The following is a 22,326-nucleotide window of genomic DNA, read 5'->3' as shown; positions in this document are numbered from 1 at the left end:
TCCTTCACATTTCCCAAGATTATTTTGTGCATTTATTTACCCAATCCTGAAATCAGCCATCTCTTTAAGAATCCATGCATTGTCTGATGGGAAATGTATTTAGAAGCTACATGTTAGACCTCAGAATAGTCACTGTTATCAAGCTGTCATTGCTTGTAGGCTTTACATTGGTCAGAGTAGGAAGTACACATTTTCCTTAAAAAATAAAATAAAAATAAATATAATTAGTTGGTACAAACTTATGCTTTCAGTTCAAGATTTAAGACAGCAGGGTTGAATTAAACTTCTTTATGTTATGTGTGAACCTCTTTTTCTAGCCACTGAAAGGATTACTTCAGAATATCAGTATTGATTATTGTCTTGCTTTTACCAGTTAACATGCTTATGATTCTGTCACAATAACAGAAGTTATGAGGAACAGTAAGTTGTTGAATATAGTTTCAGATTTCTTTCCTGTTTTTCTTTTGATTTCTTTTGGATGGGCAGTATTTTTGTTTTTCCTTAGAAGATATTCCACTCTGAATGTAGCCATAATTCTGAATTTTAAAGCCACTTAAGTAATGTGTTGTTATGGACAGCTAGTCACTAGCTTGATACAATTAGATTTATTGGTCTCTTTGGTCTCAATTTGTTCAGTTTAGTTCAGTCTTTTCAGTTGTGTCATTCTCTTTGCAACGCCATGGACTGCAGCATGCCAGGCTTCCCTAAGCATCATCAATCCCGGAGCTTACTCAAGCTCATGTCCATCAACATGCTGATGCCCATCCAACCATCTCATCCTATCTTCCCCTTCTCTTCCTGCCTTCAATATTTCCTACATCATGGTCTTTTCCAATGTGTCCATTCTTCCCATCAGGTGAGCAAATAATTGGACCTTCAGCTTCAGCATCAGTCCTCACAGTGAATATTCAGAACTGATTTTTTTTAGGATGGATGAGTTTGATCTCCTTGCAGTCCAAGGGACTCTCAAGCGTCTTCTCCAACACCATAGTTCAAAAGGCATATAGGTGTGTCCTTTGTCAGTGATGTCATATTCCCTCTGTTGGGATTTAACCAGGAGAACTGAATTTAAACAACATGCAAAAATTAGGATTAAGTGACAGTGCCCCATGTAAACACACCTGGCAACAGGAGAGGCCCCTGTTGTATTCAAGAGGCAGGCATGGATAGATCTCAAGCAGGAATAGGCCCTGGGAGTCTTGGATGAATCATTAAACACGATTGTCTTTACTATGGCTGCCACAGTAGTTTTGTCTTCTTTGATTGGGAAGACTTTTCAAAATTATTTTCTTCTATGTTTGGTTTGGCAGAGAAAATTTTTCATGACATAGACCCTAAGGGAAATTATATAAGAAATATATCCATTTATCTTCAGCAGTTAAATTTTGTTGGGTTGTATGTCACTGATGATCTTTCTTTATAAATAGAAAGGAAACACACATGTTCAGTATGCATTCAGTCTCTTTTTAAATCAACCGACATGAATTAAATTCCTCTCTGTCCCCATTGCACTCCCAACTGTAGGCAAGAAATAAAAACCTGCAGAAACTGAAGGCTGATTCCAGCACATCACTGTGAAGGTTTCATTACCACTGATTTTTTGGGAAAAAATTATTTGCTAACATTAAAATCAGTAGATTTTACATAAATACCCTAAGTTCCGATTCTCTTGAAAACATGGCCAACTGCCTTCCTTTCCCGCATGGGTGAAGTGGAGGAAAGGTTGATCCCAGTGGTAAGGCCTGTGTGGCCTAGGGTTAAACACGGCCACCTAGTCCTGGTATCATATCTCCTGCCCCTGGGGCCATGAATTTGTGAGAACTAGACTGCTAGCACTCTTAGGATAAAGACTACTTTTGTCTTCATCAACTTTGACTTTGAAGCCTTTAACCCAGAACCTAGCACACAATTCTTCCTTGTACGTTTGTTGGATGATATAAAATATCTTGTGGATGCATATGACATTTCTTCCGATACTGATACCATGCAATTGAAGTACTACTACTGCTAAGTCACCTCAGTCGTGTCCGACTCTGTGCAACCCCATAGATGGCAGCCCACCAGGCTTCCCCATCCCTGGGATTCTCCAGGCACTGCTCTGCCCTAAATATTTAATGCAGCCTGGCATCATAAGTGCCCCTGATGTATGCCATTAGACCCCCTACCTAAAGCCAGTTGTATGTCCCTGGGCTGTCCCTGAGGTCTTCACTTTGTCATTTGACAACTTATCCTCCTAGCAATCTCCTCTCCAATGAAGATAGCAATGCATATCTCATGAAGTATCTAGGAAGAAGACATGAAACCACGAATGTCGAGCATGGCCCTTAGTATCCATTCTTATGATGTTTTAAAGCAGTTTTTTTCTCCAAGTAGGCAAGGTTCTCCATCTTCTTAGATGTCTATGCAGAACAGTTTGATTTTCCAGCCAAGCTTCAAGGAAGACATTACAGTTCACTTCTCTGTATTCTGTGAAGCTTCAAAGTCCACTTGCCAAGGACACTGATGAAGGTAAAGATTTTATCGAGACCTTTGTGTTTTTTTCAGGCCTATTATTGGCCTAAATGGCTAAACTAGGGCATGTCAGAGCATATATAATTAGGGGCTCCCGGTCACCACTACATGCTAAGAACCTGAAATTCCCTGAGTACTCGGAGCCAGGAAAGAAGCATGAAGTGGCTTGTGCTCCTCGGGCTGGTGGCCTTCTCAGATTGCAGAGTCATGTAAGTATGGAAACTGTAAGCCACATCATCTTCCTTTCTGTGATTTTTCTTTTCACCTGATTATTCTACTCATCACGTTTAGAATGGAATGGAATATTTCCCTGACAATCTTAAAGTTTAACCCTTAGTTATTGATAAGTACCTTGCTATAGGAACTGTGAGATCCAAGGTTCTTGGTGTAGATTTGCATAGTTGCACAACTCTGGGGTCTACTCATGTCATGACCTATTGAAATTGGAACATTTTGCAATTGTTCAGTGCACCATCAATGCAGATGTAGGTGTGGTCCTGTGGAATAGCACTTTTCTACCTTTTATTTAGCATGTCCTCTTTGTTCCCTCTCTACTTCAGTGTGTATATGTCTATGTCTGCACCTCTGTATCACTATCATTTATCTCTCCATCCCTTTGGAAGTCTCTGTGAGTGTATTTTTCTCTGTGGTGTTTTCTTTTAACTTTTCTTTTAATTTTCTACATTTCCTGAACTTGTTCCCTATCTCCTGGATTCTTCTTTCAACTCTCTCTTGTCTTTCAACTTGAAGATAGATTGGGAGAGCTGCTTATACACTGCTTTATATCTGACAAGCAGTGTGACCATATCCAATTCACAAGCCTCTTGCATTTTAAACTCCTCCCCTGTAAAAGAGGATAAGAATCTGTGGGAGAGGGAGAGGGTGGGATAATTTGGGAGAATGGCATTGAAATATGTATAATATCATATATGAAACGAGTCGCCAGTCCAGGTTCAATGCATGATACTGGATGCTTGGGGCTGGTGCACTGGGACGACCCAGAGGGATGGTATGGGGAGGGAGGAGGGAGGAGAGTTCAGGATAGGAAACACATGTATACCTGTGGCAGATTCGTTTTTATATATGGCAAAACCAATACAATATTGTAAAGTTGAATAAAATAAAATAAAAAAAAAAGAATCCCCCTTCTACCTCCTTCCCTGAGCTTCTTTGAGAAGGATACAGTGGGATGGCAACAGCAATGCTAATGGCTGTCGTTGTTGAGACTTCCTATTTATCTGGTGTCTTACATCCATCACTTCACTTTTCCCCAAGATATTCTATTTGCAAGGTTTGAATTGTTGCATTCCACCATTTTACCAAAGGGGAGACTGAGACCCCATGTGGTCACCCAACATTATAGAATAGAATCTTTATTCAAACCTATGTCTTTGCCATGGAATATGAATAAAATTCTTATAATAAGGTGACTCATAAAAATGATGAGAAAATACATAGTGCCATTACAATGACAGTTATAGCTTAACACTGACAGCTAATTGTAGCATCTTCTTTGTTTTCTTTGTCAAATGTTTGGTGAAAGAATACCCCTAAGGAAAGTGAAAACCATGAGAAATACCTTCAGTGAAAAAAAAATGCTGAACAATTTCCTCAAGGAGCATGCTTACAGACTGTCTCAGATTTCTTCTCGTGGCTCAAATATAACTATTCACCCCCTGAGGAACATCATGGATGTGAGTGTTTTGGGAGGATGGTGCTCCACAGCGCCCCCTGGTGCTCCATCTTAGCATGGGGGCTCATCTGGATATGCCACTTGGGATGTTGGGGCTGCGGCTCCTGCAGGAGGCAGAAACAGTGGGCAAAAGGGGCCCCACGCAGAGGAGAAGGCACTATCATCCTCAACTCTTGTCTTAGTGATTGGGCCCAGAAATTACCAGGTGGCAGGTAAACATCCATTTCTGTGTCAAAGACGTGTCATTTATTTGAGGGAGATTGTTCCTTCTAAGCAGAAGGCAATGCAACCCACTACAGTACTCTTGCCTGGAAAAACCCAAGGACAGAGAGGCCTAGTAGGCTGCAGTCCATGGGGTCACTAAGAGTCGGACACGACTGAGGGACTTCACTTTCACTTTTCACTTTCCTGAATTGGAGAAGGAAATTGCATCCCACTCCAGTGTTCTTGCCTGGAGAATCCCATGGATGGTGGAGCCTGGTGGGCTGCTGTCTATGGGGTTGCACAGAATCAGTCACAACTGAAGTGACTTAGCAGCAGCAGCAGCAGTTCTTCCTGAACTAAGTGAGTGAACTAGTTACAGATGAAGAATGAACCATCTCAGATCAGAAGGTAGAAGCAACTGCAAAGCAATTGTGAATGACCAGGCAGAGGAATTCAGTTTGCACAGATGCAAGAACCACAGCAGTAAAAAGTTACTGAACCCATATTCTGTGTAAGGCCATCAGAATCTAACACAGTGGTTACTGTTTTTAGATTAGAAAAAGGGCTTATTTTGTCTTCAAGAATGCCCATGCCAGCCTGAGAGGCACAGAGTAAATACATGTCAAATGAAAGGGTCACTTCTGTGGTGTTGATTGGATGTGGTCTGAGTTTAGAGGGAGTAGGTGGGGAAATGGCAACCCACTCCAGTGTTCTTGCCTGGAGAATCCCAGAGATGGGGCAGCCTGCTGGGCTGCCGTCTATGGGGTCACACAGAGTCGGACACGACTGAAGTGACTCAGCAGCAGGTGGGGTTGATCCAGAAGGACCTCATGGAGAAGAGGGTGCTAAGGCTGGGTTTGAGGAGACTACAGAGTTTCTCAAATGAAGGCACCCGTACTTCCCTGGGTGTCCAACGGTCCTGGAGGTCCAGTGGTTATGCCTCTGCACTTCCAATGCAGAAGGTACCACTTCAACGCCTGGTCATAGAGTCAACATCCTGCATACAATGTAGCATAGGGAAAAACAAAAAATCAAATGCAAGCACCTCTGTGATCAAAGGCTGTGAGCTTCACAGTGGTTGGAAAATGATCTAAAGAGACATGTGACACCCAGAGGGAGGCAGCAGTGTGGGAATAGAGGGTAGCCAGTTCTGCATTAATCCACTCCCTGTAGATGCTCTATGTGGGTAACATCACCATTGGAACACTCCCTCAGGAATTCCAGGTTGTCTTTGACACAGGCTCATCTGACTTGTGGGTGCCCTCCCTCTTTTGCCCAAGTCCAGCTTGTTGGGAGTAGACACCCTGTACCTGGACCATCCTTCTTGCCCTGCCGATCTGTTTCCAACCTTGGCACCTGATGACACTCATCTGTCATGTCTGCAGCTACACAAGTTAGGTTCAGACGTTACAAGTCTTCCACCTTCCAGCCTACACCAAAACCTTCAGGATCGCCTATGGATCTGGGAGCATGAAGGAATTTCTTGCTTATGACACCATTCGGGTAACATGTAAAGAGAAGCTGAGTCAGGACTGGCTGTGGAGTGACCTCTGCTTGAAAAACAGATGCAGGACCATCAGGTAGGACTCTTCCTAGCCTAACTCCCATAGATATTGGCCACCTTACCCAAAGGATCCTGTCCCTCGGGAGGCAGTGCCAGTGGTGACACACAAGAAAATGGATTAGCTAACCCAGAGAGTGGCTGGAGGTGTGGACTTGCAGCTCCTCTGCCGACGAGCAGTTCAAGGTTCATTTTGTTGGGAGCGAGAAGAGGGGAAAAGAGCATCCACTTTTATATTCACAGACTGTTCCAGGCACTTTCAGGTAATAATTGGTTTAATCCTGCAACAACCCCACGCAGCAGGTGGTCTGATTAGCTCATGAGACATATGAGGAAACTGAGGTGCAGACAGCAAGGGCCTTGCTGAGGGCACACATGTGGTAATGGTGGAGTGGGGTTGGCTTTTCAGAACTGCAGTTGTTATAGGTTTTAGTGACAGGATAAAACTGATCTGGGTACCATGAGGGCATCAAGGGCTTCAGGTATCCATAGTGGCAAACTGGGGGCTAGAGATGTAAAGGGGCCTGATAAATGATTTCTTACTCTAGGCTGCCTTTGAGAGTCTAATAAAATGTATGGCCTGCCTCCCCAGAGTGCTTGAGAGTTCCCCTCTCTCTTTTTATCTATCATACACAGTCACACAAATACACACTTATCCCCAAAAGTGAACTTCCCAGGCAGTAGTTTCATAGATCCCTGCAAGCAAGAGTGTGTTTTCAGTTTCTGTCTTCCTGGACAGATGCAGAATCCACAGTACCTTACAGAGAATTCAGTCCATTCCTGTCATTATGTCATAGTGATGCCTGGGAATCATACCATCTTGATTATCTTGGTCGCAAAGATCTTTTTTGTACAGTTCTTCTGTGTATTCTTGCCACCTCTTCTTAATATGTTCTGCCTCTGTTAAGTCCATACCATTTCTGTCCTTTATCAAGCCCATCTTTGCATTAAATGTTCCCTTGGTATCTCTAATTTTCTTGAAGAGATATCTAGTCTTTCCCATTCTGTTGTTTTCCTCTATTTCTTTGCATTGATCACTGAGGAAGACTCTCTCATCTCTTCTTGCTATTCTTTGGAACTCTGTATTCAGATGCTTATATCTTTCCTTTTCCCCTTTGCTTTTCACTTCTCTTCTCTTCACAGTTATTTGTAAGGCCTCCCAAGATAGCCATTTTGCTTTTTTGCATTTCTTTTCCATGGGGATGGTCTTGATCCCTGTCTCCTGTACAGTGTCACGAACCTCAGTCCATAGTTCATCTGGCACTCTATCAGATCTAGTCCCTTAAATCTGTTTCTCACTTCCACTGTATAATCACAAGAGATTTGATTTAGGTCATACCTGAATGGTCTAGTGGGTTTCCTTACTTTCTTCAATTTAAGTCTGAATTTGGCAATAAGGAGCTCATGATCTGAGCCACAGTCAGATCCCACTCTTGTTTTTGCTGACTGTATAGAGCTTATCCATCTTTGGCTGCAAACAATATAATCAATCTGATTTCGGTGTTGACCATCTGGTAATGTCCATGTATAGAGTCTTCTCTTGTGTTGTTGGAGGAGGGTGTTTGCTATGACCAGTGTGTTCTCTTGGTAAAATTCTATTAGCCTTTGTCCTGCTTCATTCTGTATTCCAAGGCCAAATTTGCCTGTTACTCCAGGTGTATCTTGACTTCCTACTTTTGCATTCCAATCCCCTATAATGAAAAGGACATCTTTTTTGGGTGTTAGTTCTAAAAGGTCTTATAGGTCTTCATAGAGCCGTTGAACTTCAGCTTCTTCAGCATTACTGGTTGGGGCATAGACTTGGATTACTGTGATATTGAATGGTTTGCCTTGGAAATGAACAGAGATCATTCTGTCGTTTTTTAGATTGCATCCAAGTACTGAATTTTGGACTCTTTTGTTGACCATGATGGCTAGTCCATTTATTCTAAGGGATTCCTGACAGCAGTAGTAGATATATGATCACTCACCTAGAGCCAGACATCCTGGAGTATGAAGTTAAGTGGGCCTTAGACAGCATCACTTCAAACAAAGCTAGTGGAGGTAATGGAATTCCAGTTGACCTATTTCAAATCCTGAAACATGATGCTGTGAAAGTGTACACTCAATATACCAGCAATTTGGAAAACTCAGAAGTGGCCACAGGATGGGAAAAAGTGAGTTTTCATTCAAAACCCAAAGAAAGCCAATGCCAAAGAATGCTCAAACTATGGCACAATTGCACTCATCTCACACGCTAGTAAAGTAATGCTCAAAATTCTCCAAGCCAGGCTTCAGCAATATGTGAACCATGAACTTCCAGATGTTCAAGCTGATTTTAGAAAAGGCAGAGGAACCAGAGATCAAATTGGCAACATCCGCTGGATCATGGAAAAAGCAAGAGAGTTCCAGAAAAACATCTATTTCTGCTTTATTGACTATCCCAAAGCCTTTGACTGTGTGGATCACAATAAACTGTGGAAACTTCTGAAAGAGATGGGAATATTAGACCACCTAACCTGCCTCTTGAAAAACCTATATGCAGGTCAGGAAGCAAGAGTTAGAACTGGACATGGAACAACAGACTGGATCCACATAGGAAAGGAGTACATCAAGGCTGTATATTGTCACCCTGTTTATTTAACTTATATGCAGAGTACATCATGAGAAACAATGGGCTGGAAGAAGCACAAGCTGGAATCAAGATTGCCGGGAGAAATATCAATAACCTCAGATATGTAGATGACACCAGAAAGTGAAGAGGAACTAAAGAGCCTCTTGATGAAAGTGAAAGAAGAGTGAAAAAGTTGGCTTAAAGCTCAACATTCAGAAAATGAAGACCATGGCATCTGGTCCCATCACTTCATGGGAAATAGATGGGGGAACAGTGAAAGCAGTGTCAGACTTCATTTTTTTGAGCTCCAAAATCACTGCAGATGGTGTTGCAGCCATGAAATTAAAAGATGCTTACTCCTTGGAATAAAAGTTATGACCAACCTAGATAGCATATTGAAAAGCAGAGACATTACTTTGCCAACAAAGGTCTGTCTAGTCAAGGCTTTGATTTTTGCAGTGGTCATGTATGGATGCAAGAGTTGGACTGTGAAGAAAGCTCAGCACCGAAGAATTGATGCTTTTGAACTGTGGTGTTGAAGAATACTCTTTAGAGTCCCTTGGACTGCAAGGAGATCCAACCAGTCCATTCTAAAGGAGATCAGTCCTGGGTGTTCTTTGGAAGGAATGATGCTATAGCTGAAAACCCAGTACTTTGGCCACCTCATGCGAAGATTTGACTCATTGGAAAAGACTCTGATGCTGGGAGGCATTGGGGGCAGTAGGAAAAAGGGATGACAGAGAATGAGATGGCTGAATGGCATCACCAACTCTATGGATGTGAGTTTGAGTGAACTTCGGGAGATGGTGATGGACACAGAAGCCTGGCGTACTGCGAAACATGGGGTTGCCACAAGTCGGACACAATTGAGCGACTGAACTGAACTGAACTGATGCCAGAGAAGGCTACCTTACTCTCGACTCATTTTGTCCACAAGTTGGCACCAATGGGTCCTGGCCTGACTCGGTTGCACCACCTGGACAGAAGCCACAAGGCCAATTTTACTGACTCTGGTAGTGTTTTTCAGAGGGGCAGAGGTTTTAAAATTCACAGCCTCTTACAAATGGAACCCAAATTCCCCTCCCAGCTTGGTCTAACCATCTGATGTCCACCAAAGACACAGCCCAGCCTCAATTCTTCTCTGAGCATTTAATGGCAATGCACCCCAGCCCAGTCTTAGCCCCACTTCACATATCTGTAAGTGGGAACACTCTTTTCTCCCACAAATTGTGGACCTTGTAAGTACTGACCAGCTGTTTGGTCTAAGCATTGTGGAATACGGGTGTGAGTGTGCACCTTTTGATGGCATCTTGGACTTGAACTACACCAACATATCCGTCTTTGGAGCTATCCCCATCTTTGATAACCTGAAGAATCAAGGTGCCATTTATGAGCCTGTTTTTGCCTTCTACTTGAGCAATAAGTCTGATATGGACAATCCCTTTCAACAAATTAGCTGTAAGATACTTTCAGTTGAATGAAAATTATAGAACACTTGATAAAGAAGAATCCTGAGAGATAATCTAACCCAGGATAAATATAGCCCCAGGGCTGTACCTGGCTTCACCACTGGCCTTTATAAATAATGTTTTATTGTAACACAACCCTGTTCCTGGGCTTAAAACCAGTAACTTGGTCTAGGGGGTTGAGTGAGGAGGAAGACTAATGGAAGGCAATGGGAAACAAGTTGGAGGAAAAGGCAATACAATTTGCTTATGAATTTGATAAGGAAGGAAGGCGAAGGATGGTGGACATCTTTCCTTCTTCATTAGCATTCCACTGGGAGCCCAGGACCAGCTACCCATTTGCAGGTGCCAGTGAAAATGAAAGTGTGGGACACAAAACAAACATGTGGGACCCCTTGTTCAAGAAATATTAGGCATTTCAAGACAAGCAGAGCAGAGGTGGGGTCCCTTCTGAGTGTGGGGCCCTTTGAATCGTAGAGGTCACAGGCCAGCGAATCCAATTCTGGGTGACCTGAACCCACACAGTTAGAACTCCCAGGCTTTGATTTTCCTGAAAAGTGAGAAGCTGGACAAGGAGAAAGCCATTATGCTTCAGCATGGTGTCCTCTGAGTGTGTCTGAGCACTCAGGTAGCCGGAGGTAGGGCATCTTCAGAAGATAGAGTAGGTCGAGCCCAGCCAGGTGACTCAGCTTCTAACCTCCTCTCTGCCACTCTTTAGCCAGTAATCGAACTCAGTCTGGATCTCAATCGCTCCTAGCCTTGATTTCTGCATCTGTACATGGGCACCTTATTAGGGCCTTGATGGGTGGACCAGCACAGCTCTCAGACAACGCTGTGGTTTCTATCCTCCAAGGATCCCCCCCCCACCCCTCTTCTCTCAACATATGCAGGGAAAAAGGCAGTGTGGTGATGTTTGGTGGGGTGGATAAATCCTACTACCAGGGAGTGCTGAACTGGGTACCATTGATCCATGTGGGCTACTGGAGTGTACACATGGACCGGTAACCTCTCCCTCTGAGGCTCAGCCCAAGTGATGCTCCTGCTACTGTACATGGACACAGCCTGCTGCTGCTGCTGCTGCTGCTAAGTCACTTCAGTCGTGTCTGACTCTGTGCGACCCCATAGACAGTAGCCCACCAGGCTTCCCCATCCCTGGGATTATCCAGGCAAGAACACTGGAATGGGTTGCCATTTCCTTCTCCAATGCATGAAAGTGAAAAGTGAAAGTGAAGTCACTCAGTCGTGTCCGACTCTAGTGACCCCATGGGCTGCAGCCCACCAGGCTTCTCCATCATACATGGACACAGGCAGACACACACAAATACATTCTCACACACATAGTCACACAGACATATGCACCACCCACAATGACACAGACAGACACATGGAAACACGTAAGCAGACACATATAAATGTACACAGAGACACATATAAACATGCATAGCTAGTCAGAGACATACAAGCACTCACAGAGACACATAGAAACACACATACAGACACATATACAAACTAACACACAAGCAGATAGATATGCAAACAACCCATGGGTTCAAAATCCCCAAGACCTTCTGACCAGGGTCCTAAAAGGGTCCAGAGAGTTATGGGCAGCTGGGAGAAGATTGCACTCACTGCCCTATGAGGCATGGAGTATGGTTAGAGGACTCTACAGTGTAGTGAACAGAGGACCAGGGAGAATTTCTCCAGCCTAAACAGAGGTATAAGATGACCAACTGTCTGGGGCTACCTGGGACCAAGGAAGTTCTCAGTACAGATAAATGTCAGTTTAAAAACAGGGGAAGTCCTGAGCAAATGGGGAGACTGGTCTCCTAAGGGAGCAAGTACTGAGCAGTGTAGAGAGATTTTCTGAAGTCTTAAGACGTGAAAGCAACTAATAAAAAAGATACCCCACATTCATGGGCACATAGTGGGGCAGGGGCTATAACAGAGAATCAGGACAGTGGGATCCAGGAGTGACCTGAGGACAAGAGGCATAATTGATAGGATTCTGTGTGATACCCGAGACAAAAGCTGACCTGTCCTTTGGAGTTTCTGTGGGCTAGTCATGTATTTCCTGGCTAGTGTCTCAGGGTCTGAGCTGGTTGTGGGAGCAGTGCTGGCAGACTCCCTCTCCCAGAGGAGCCCTTCTACCACCACTATGAGAATCTGCTGCTGTCGTGAATCTGCATCATCACTCTGCGATTGACCCATTACTTGTTCCCCAACAGATATAGCTCTCTGGATGTTCCTCTTTCATTATTTTCACAGTCTTCATTCACTCACTAAACAGACAAGCCTTGGGCATCCACTGTGCACCAGGCACTTTAGGGAGGCAATGAGAATAAAACTCGCCCTCACATCTAAGAAGGCAGATGCACAGGAAATGAGACACACACATAGCGAATTGTGACTTTGGCACATGCTAGACATGAGGAAGTGTCTACAGAGACTGTCAAAAAAGGAGACTGATAAACAACGGGGGAAAGACTTCCCTGAAACCGTGACAATTAAGCTGGAATCTGGAAGATGAGAAAAAATTTGCTAGTCAAAGTGGAGGGGACTCCTCTAGGAAGGAAGACCAGCTTGTGTCAAGGAGCAAAAGAGCCTGGTGTATTCAAGTACTGCATTCAAGTATGTCAAGGAAGGTGCCATGTCAGGAGCAAAAGAAAAGAGTTAGCACAAAAGATGAAGGGCTGTTTAGGAGATGGTCGGGAAGGGAGCAGCTCTGGGGAGACTCAGAGTGACCTTGATGCCTGCTTTGTCACACTGTCTCTCAGCATCTCCATGAAAAATGTTATTGCTTGTTCTGGCGGCTGCGAGGCCCTTGTGGATACTGGGACATCATTGATCCTTGGCCCAAGAAGACTGGTCAGTAACATCCAGAAGCTCATCAGTGCCATGCCACGGGGTTCCGAGGTGAAGGGTCATGCCCCAGGGTCACCCCCAGTCTCCACACACAAGAAGGTTCTCCAGGGTCAACCTCTCTCCCTCTCTCTCTAACAATACTACAGTTCATGTTTTGTGGTCAATACCCTGTCCTCTATTATCTGCACCATCAATGGTTTCAACTACCCAGACCCAGCTCAAGCCTACATCCTCAAGGTGAGGGCAGAACCCTGAGGGGTGGTTCTCAAATAGGAACTTGCAGGAACCGTTGGGCTGCTGCTGGGAAGAGGATGCCCTCTTCAGGCCATCTCACACTATTGCAGATGCTGCTGAGCCCTGGGGCTGTCCAGAGCCTCCAACAACACGAATCCCTTGAGAGTAAAGGGCCGTCTGGGACACTGAACATCCTGAAATAAATGTGGAGACACCACGCCATGCTGGCATGGTGGGAGTCACAAGGAGAGGGGAACACTCAGGTCCTCCGTCCTCAAAGAGCTTCAGTTCAATCTGAACCCTCATACGGAAGAACACAGAAAGTCAGCTCTAGCAGTCCCTGAAATAGGCCATGTTACAAGGAGAATGGCTGGGGACAGTCCCAGTGTGCTGTCCCACTATAGGGATTAACAGTCTCCCTTCCCTTCTCACAGTTTTCCTGGTTTGGATGATAAATTACATGGTCACCCAAATTATTGGATGCATCTTCCCCTAGCTCTGGCCTGGTGCCCCCTTTGTGAGTCAGGCTACCCGACCCCTCTGTGGGGAGGCTGGGTGCTAATGTGAATAAAGGGTTCACAGTGATTGCTCAGCCCCAGCACAGGGTGGAGGCTTCATTTCAGCTCCCTAGGGCAGTTCAGAGCTGGCTGATGGGCTCAAAGAAGACTTTGAGGAAGGGAGCGAATTTCAAGAATTCTAAAACTGTAAACTCATGGAGCCATATGGAGGGTTTCTTGGTTCTAGGCAAAACTGCACTGGATTCCATGCAAATGGCATCCCAAGGTGCTCTGCACTGGGGCACTGGGGACTTACTCAGGGTGATGAGGGCTATGGACTGACCAGTGGAGATGGGGAACCAGAGTACGTTACCCACCCAAGCCTGGAGTGGCCAAAGAGGATGAGTGCGGGCCGAAGGAGGCTTCCCAGAGTTCCTAAGTTAAGTCTTCAAGAACGTGTTGTGGGCACTGCTCTATTTAAGATGGATAACCAACAATGAGTTACTGTGTAGCATGGGGAATTCTACTCAGTTATATGACAACCTGGATGGGAGGGGTATTTTGGGGACTAGGATACATGGATACATATGGTTGAGTCAGTTTACTGTCCACCTGAAACTCAGAATATTGTTAATCAGCTATACTCCAATACAAAATAAAGTGGTTTTTTTGTTTGTTTTTTAATAAAGTATGGGTTGTGGGGACGCAGGAGGAGAATCAGCATTCTCTGCAGAGGAAACAAGGAGCAGGAGTCAGAATGAAATAAACAGGGAGAGAGGAGAACTATGGACACTCTTTTTCTTTTCTAAAAATTTTATTGAAATGTGGCTAATCTTCAGTGTTGTGTTAAGTTTTGCTGCACAGCAATGTGACTCAGTTATACACATACAGAAATACATTTTCTTTTTCTTATTATTTCTCATGTGGTTTATGACTGGATAGTTAATATCTTTCCTTATGCTCTTCAGTAGGACTTTGTTGTTTATCATTCCTCTGTATCCCCAACTCCGAGTCTTCCACCCCCCCACACCCTTTCTCATGGCAACCTCATGTCTTGGCCCTTTTTCGTTGTGGATGAACTCTCATATCCCCTGCTAATGGGAAAATCCCATGATACTTACCAAAAGAGGGAAATAAAACCAAGAATTGTGCTGGATCTAGATATTTGTGGGAGTTGCAAGTAAGGGCTTAGTCTGACTGGTGTGTGTCTGACTGCCCCAGGATCCTAGAAGTCACTGCTATACCACCTTTAAAGAGAACACAGTGAGGATATCTAGAGAGACCTGGATCCTGGGTGACATCTTCCTGAGGCTGTATATTTCAGTCTTTGATTGAGGAAATTACAGGCTTGGCCTGGCAGAGACAGTATAAATGCTTGGAGTGGTTCAGGAATCAGTAAGGCCCTCTGAGCAAACACTAAATCACACTTGGGGTACTCCTGCCCAAGATGCTGGTGAACTGTATTTGGTGGTCTACATACCCTATTTTCAATAAAGAATAAAAGGTTTCACACGTGTACACCTGTAGCAGATTCATGTTGATGTATGGCAAAACCAATACAATACTGTAATTAACCCCCAATTAAAATAAATAAATATATATATTGAAAAAAAAAAAGGTTTCATTCGTAATGGTGCTGAAACAAATGGATGCCTCTGTTTGTGTCTGGGAGGTGTATAATGATCGAGAAGAATCTAGAACAAAGTCTGAATCACAGTTGAGAGGAGCCCACCTACAACTAGCTTCAAGGAAAGGGGAGACTCACTGAAATGATTCTGAGAATCCAGGACTCAAGAATCAGAGCAAATACAAAGATCTCTGTGACTCGACCCAAGAAATCAGAAGTCATCAGTTCTCTCTTTCACACCCTCACTCTTTTATTCCCTCTTCTCTGATGGTCTTGGCTTGACAACTTTCTTCGTTAAGGCATCTACACCGAGTGACAGAGTCCAAGCTACCTGCCCTAGGGTTTTATATCCTGAAACCATCTTTAATAAGGAAAGAAAAGATTGAAGACATCAGAGTTCAAGGGTGTTCTCTGAATGACCCACCTCAGATCACATGTACAGTCCTAGATCAGCCATCCTGGCAGGGCCATGGGGTCCTATGATTGGCTTTACATGGTCTTGTGGCCCTGATCCAGCAGCACACATGATTGTCAATTTCCTCCAGAACTACATGACTGAAGCTGGGGAGAGACAACCCCAAAGAAAGCGACTGGGAGATAGTCTAGGCCATGGAAGAGTTTGTGATGACCCACCAACTCCACCACCTCCTCATTCAGAGGAATTATAAAGGGTAATGAAATAGCCTCCCTTCATCCCATCTCAGATGAACTTATCACTGGGTTTCTCCTCCAGGGGAGTTTGGTAGTACAGGTGAGGTACTTCATGGAGAGCTGGTTCCCTTTTGTTCCACACTGAAAGGTTGTTGTTGAATCTTGCAAAGACGCCGGAATTCTTGGCCCCCTGAGGAGAAGAATTAAATCTGGGGCCAGAGACAAGGCTTGATCACTCAGAGCTTTTGTGTAATAAAGTTTTATTAAAGTATAAAGGAGATAGAGAAAGCTTCTGACATAGGCATCAGAAGGGGGCAGAAAGGGTACCCCTGCTAGTCTTCAGCTGGATGTTATATAGTCACTAGCAGTCTGTTAATGAAAGAAAGGAATGTCTTAAAACTCAGAATGGCACTAGGCCCCTCACCCATAAGATGTATTTTGGGATAATCTTGGCACCAAATGGTTCATCCTGGGCCATAAAATGATTAACTTGAATCTTGAAGAAGGGCAGATCACCATACAAATAGTTTCATTTACATAGTTTGGGGAACAATATCTGAGTATAACATACTGGTTTGCCAAGTAGGCTCTAAGCCAAGAGGCAGAACCGACTTGAAGACTGAGTTTGGAGTAAATGCATAGTACATTAGCATAGCTTAAGACAAATATTTCCATAAAAAACAGGCATTTGTTAACTCAAGGTTTGAGAATAGTTAACTTCAGGTGAAACCCGGTGTCATTATGGCAACACAGTATTTTAAGAGAAACTTCCTTTTAAATTTGTATAGAGAAGGAAAAAATATTGCTAGTTTGTTTCCTCCTGCCACTTAAGAGAGATAAAAATGTCTGACACTTGCAGGCTATTTCCTCCGTTTGGAGACCCCTGGCCTTCCTGCCTGTTACCCTCTCATTCCCCTCTTTTCTTTTAGGAGAATGATGTTGCCTAGGGAAAAGGGGTGTCATTCTCATTCCATAACTGCTTCCAAGCTGACAAGGGGCATTGCCCCTAAATTGGTGAGGCAACATATTCTCTTAATCCTCATATCGAGGATATCTGATCCAGGGGCCCTAAATAGTAGTTGGAGGAAGCTTCAGCAGTAGCAGGAGTTTGAGCAACCATTTGTAACTTAAAAGCTTTCATGCAGCTAGAAACAAATCCAGTTATACAGTTACAGATGCAGGGAGCAAACAGAAAAAACAAAACAATCAGAATTACTGTAATTAACATAGTTGTCCACCATGGGGAACTAGTTAACATCTCCCAAAGTGAGACAATTGAGGCTTCAGGAGTATCCATGGCCCCAATCATCTTCTTCATGTGTTTAGTAAAATGAGTAACATTCATGCTCATATCAGGTATATATGTACAGCATTGGGTATGAATAATGGCACATGTTCCTCCTTGCACAGCTGTCAGAATATCTAAAGCCAATCTGTTTTGTAGAACCACTTTTCTAATTTGTGCTTGTTCGGCATTAAGAGCTGAAATAGCCTTTTGAGAATCTTGTAATGCCTGTTGAGTAAAATTAGTCAAAGCATCTACTAGTAGTATAACATCAGTAGTTCCCAAAAAGGGAACAAACACTGAAGCCAAATAATCATACCAGTGAAATACAGACTTTGCCCACTGAGTTTTAAGGTGGGATAAATTAGCAGGCTTTTCTGGAAGCTCTGAAAATACAAAGCCGTGAGTAAAGGCTAGACCCAGGGTGCATCTCCCTATCTAACCAGGGGGAACCCATGCCCATAGGTTAGAGCCTCATATCCAATAAGTCCCATTTGGAGCAAGCCAGCATGACTGAGGTATCCAGTCCCAATTAGTGCCTGGCCAGACAAAGGGAGGACCTGAACTGGGGTTGGAAAACACGGAAATGATTACATTGTAAATTTCCTGAGGCAAAAATACCAGTTGTTTTCAATCATTGTAATTAAGCTGTTGGCTAACTTTTGGGGATGGCTCTGTTTGTTCCCAGCTTATAGGGGCAGTAGATATTAAACGTCCTTTTTCAGGTGTTAGCCATATAACCTCATTCCATATTTGGTAAACAACAGGTAAAAAACCATTCGATCTAGACCTATTTGCCTTATGTGTAGCAAAATAGTAATTGAACCGAGACAATGTCTAATCAAAATTAAAAGTCACATTATGTCCATAGTTAAAGTACAAAGTGTTGCACCAGTCCATTTTAGGGTTGGTAGATGTCATCAGATGAAGAAGAGATATCGCATGTGATTGTTGTCAAAGGTATGCACAGACTTGGAGAAAGTCTTTTCCTTGAAGTGGAGATGTTCACCACGGGAAGCCTTCCACTGATGAAGAGGGGAGTGCTCCACAGACCCAGCAGTTAGACCAATTGTGGAATGCAGTGTAGGAGTGAGCCCAGGACAGGAAGGCATTGTCTTAAGGATCAAATGGCAGACTCAGGATTTTTGGAGTCAGCAGAAGTAGGCTCACAAAGATTATCAGGCCCATCTGAAAAGTACAAAGTCAGAGCACAGAAAGTAAAGACATAAAATGAAGTCACTTAGTCTTGGTCAGGGTGCCACCTCTCAACTCAAGTGTGATGTAGCCACGAATCAATTCCTGGCACTTTGACAGCTGTGGGAGAAGAAAGAATAACCTGGTAAGGGCCTCCCTAGAGGGGCTTGAGTGATGGGCCCCCAGATCCCAATGTTTTTATGAGGACCTCAGTTCCTGGCTCAAATAGAGGCTTGCTTAACTCAGAGAGGGGGTCAGGAGTCCTCTCCTGGAGTTCTGTTAATGCCTGTTGAAAAGCTGAGAGCTGAGTTACATAACTAGTTAATTCTAAGGCTTCAGGGTCTATAACAATGTCTGTGCATAAGAAAGGCCTTCCATAAATACATTCAAAGGGGGACAGTCCCTCCTTTTTTGGGGCAGTTCGAGCCCTCATTAAAGCTATGGGTAGGACTTTAATCCAATTGTCCTGCATCTCTTGTGTTAATTTGTGCAAATGTCTTTTGATAATGCCATTAGCTTTTTCAACCTTTCTGGAGGTTTGGGTTCTCCAGGAAAAGTGTAAGTGATATTCTATCCCTAGAGCTTTAGATACCCGCTGAGTTACAGCGGCTTTAAAGGTGGAGCCATTGTCACTCTGAAGGCTCTGTGGCAGCCCAAACCTGGGGACAATTTCATGGATTAAAATCTTTATAACCTCCTTAGCCTGTTCAGTACGACAGGGAAAAGCCTCAATCCACCCAGTAAAAGTATCTACCCAAACTTGTAAGCAAGAATATGCATTAGCTTTTGGCATATGAGTGAAATCAATTTCCCAGTCCTCTCCAGGATACTTCCCACTTCGTTGTAATCCAGATTTTGCTAGCTTTTTAGTCTTTGGGTTATTTTTCTGACAAATCTCACACCTTTTGATAATATTCTTTAAAGTTTTCTTTACATTTTTACCTTCAAACAAACGAGAAGCCATTTGGTAAGTACTCTCTGCACCCAAATGAAAACTCTGATGTAAACACTTAAGAATTTTCCATTGCGCATTTTCAGGAATTATTAATCGTCCATCCTTGGACTGTAACCATCCTTTTCAATAATCTTTGCTCCTTGTTTCTCATATCTTTCTAATTCTTCCTCAGTATATTGTGGTTTTTCCTGTTCCACAGGACCTGTCCAGATCAAAGGCATCTGCAGTGAAGGGGTTTTGTAAAGTGCTGCTTTTCTGGCTTGACAGTCAGCCAGCTGATTACCTTAGGCTACTTTACCCCCATCCCTGCTGTGGCCTTTGCAATGCACAACAGCTACTTCTTTAGGAAAATATATAGCAGTTAAACGGAGAAGGCAATGGCACCCCACTCCAGTAATTTTGCCTGGAAAATCCCATGGATGGAGGAGCCTGGTAGGCTGTAGTCCATGGGGTCACTAGAGTCAGACACGACTGAGCGACTTCACTTTCACTTTTCACTTTCATGCATTGGAGAAGGAAATGGCAACCCACTCCAGTGTTCTTGCTTGGAGAATCCCAGGGACGGGGAAGCCTGGTGGGCTGCCGTCTATGGAGTCACACAGAGTCGGACACGACTGACGCAACTTAGCAGTAGCAGCAGCATAGCAGTTAAAAGTCTTTTGGTCTCTCTGAAATGCTTCATAGGTTCTCCTGTTGCCGTTTTAAGCTGTCTTTCTTTCCATATTGCAACATGAGCACGTAAAGTCAAATAAGCATACTTAGAATCTGTGTAGATATTTACCTGCTGCCCTTTGCTTAACTCTAGAGCTCGGGTCAGAGCCACAAGCTCTGCTAACTGAGCACTGGTTCCCTGGGGGAGAGATTTTGCTTCCAAAACCTGTTCAGCAGTCACCACGGTGTAACCTGCTTTATGCTTTCCATCCCAAACAAAAGAATTGCCATCTGTAAATATTTCCATGTCAGGATTGTTAATGGGGTATCCATTAGATCCTCCCGAGCTACATAGTTTAAAGTTAGGAATTGGGAACAATCGTGATCAGGTGTTTCATTTTCCTTCTCAGGAAGGAAAGTGGCAGAATTTAAATGTCCACAAACTTTAAGCTTAGTTATGGGTCCTTCTAACAACAATGACTGATATTTAAGAAGCCTACTGTCTGTCATCCAAATATTAACCTTAGAATTTAAGATTCCATTCACATTATGAGAAGTCAGTACAGTAAGGTTTCATCCATTAATTGTTCTTAAAGCTCCAGGTGCTAATAAAGCCGCTGCCCCAACTACTCTTAGACTGTGGAGCCACCCAGGTGAAACTACATCTAATTCTCTGCTTAGATAAGCAATAGGTTGCTGGTGAGGCCCTGGAGGTTGTGTCAAAACTTCCAAGACCACACCTTTTATTTCAGTGACAAACAAAGTAAATTCTGACCCTGTGGGCAAGGTCAGAGCTGGAGCTTGCAGGAGAGAAGTCTGAAGAACCTTAAAAGCCTTTTGAGTTTCTGGAGACCAACCCAGTTTGTCAGTTTGGGCCTGCTGAGTTTCAGCTATAAGTGTATATAAAGGCCAGGCAAGTTTCCCATAACCTGGAATCCAAATGCAACAGTAAGCTGTGATTCCCAAAAATCCTCTCTTAAAGCCATAGGTAGGGGATGATTTAGTATAGGTTTGATTCTCTCAGGGCCTATGGTCCTAGTCTTCTCTGATATGATTGGGCACAGATATCTAACCGATTGTTGACAAAGCTGAGCCTTTTCTCTTGATGCCTTATAACCACAGCCTACCAGAAAGTTTAAGAAATCTTCTGAGGCTCGCGAACAAGCTTCCTCTGTTTCAGCACAGAGCAAAATATCATCTACATATAGTAACACCACCGCTTCAGAGCTATTAAATTTTTGTAGATCCCATGACAAACTTTGTCCAAATAAGTGAGGACTGTCACGAAATCCCTGGGGCAAAACTGTTCAAGTTAACTGAGAAGCTTGCTGTGTAGGGTCTTGAAAGGCAAATAGAAATTGACTTTCTTCCACCAAAGGCACTGAATAGAAGGCATCTTTCAAATCAATTGCTGAGAAATATTTGGCTCATTCATGAATTTCAGACAATAGAATATAAGGATTAGGCACCATGGGGTGTAAAGGAACTATAGCCTCATTTATTATACATAAATCTTGAACTAGTCTCCATTTACCATTTGATTTCTTTATACCCAGAATAGGAGTGTTGCAAGGACTTTACAGGGAATTAATAGTCCCTGCTCCTTTAAACTTTTGATGATGGGTTTTAACCCTTCCTTAACCTCAGGTTTCAGTGGATACTGCTTCTTATGTGGAAATAAGTGCAGGTCTTTGAGTTTGACAACTACAGGAATAGCATTTTGTGCTTGACCCACAGATTTCCCATCAGCCCATACTCTAGGATTTACATTTTGTTCAACTAAAGGGAGAGAAAGGGAGGGCTCCATATTCATGAAAACAGAGGCATGGACCTTGCTCAGTATGTCCCTCCCCAAAAGGGGTGCGGGAGATTCTGGCACAATCAGAAACTCGTGTGAAAATAGCACAGAATCCCAGTTGCAAGATAAAGAATAACTGAAATAATACCTTTTGCCTCGTCCAGACAGTCCCATTATGGAATCAAATCAGGAAGAAAGTGGACCAGGGGCTTCAGTAAGCACATAGTAAATTGCCCCAGTATCTAAAAGGAAATCAACATATTTGCCTCGCACAATTATTAATACCTGGGGTTTCTCAGGTGTAATTAGGAAGGGAGCTTATGTGGGTACCCCCAGGCACCTTCAGCCCTGACTGTCTTGAGAGTCCGACCTGGAAACCTACACCTCTGGGTGTAGTCTCTCCTCTAGTGTGGTCCTTTGCAGACTGGACGTGGAGCCGGGGGTGGCTTAGATGCCTGAGGGCAATCCCACTTGAGGTGGCCCTCCTTTCCACAGTAGTAGCAAGCCCATCCTTTTTCACCTAGGTCCCTCTGGGCATTTTTCT

At 43.6% G+C, this 22,326-nt stretch overlaps 1 pseudogene; it reads left to right on the top strand.

Moving 5' to 3' along the window:
* The first annotated feature begins 2,667 nt into the window (after nucleotides 1-2,667).
* Nucleotides 2,668-14,956, top strand: LOC617591 (pregnancy-associated glycoprotein 1-like; annotated as a pseudogene).
* Nucleotides 14,957-22,326: the final 7,370 nt, after the last annotated feature.

This window comes from Bos taurus, chromosome 29 (genome assembly GCF_002263795.3).
Source record: "Bos taurus isolate L1 Dominette 01449 registration number 42190680 breed Hereford chromosome 29, ARS-UCD2.0, whole genome shotgun sequence".
Classification (NCBI taxonomy): Eukaryota; Metazoa; Chordata; class Mammalia; order Artiodactyla; family Bovidae; genus Bos; species Bos taurus.
This window is presented reverse-complemented; position numbering and strand designations above follow the sequence as displayed.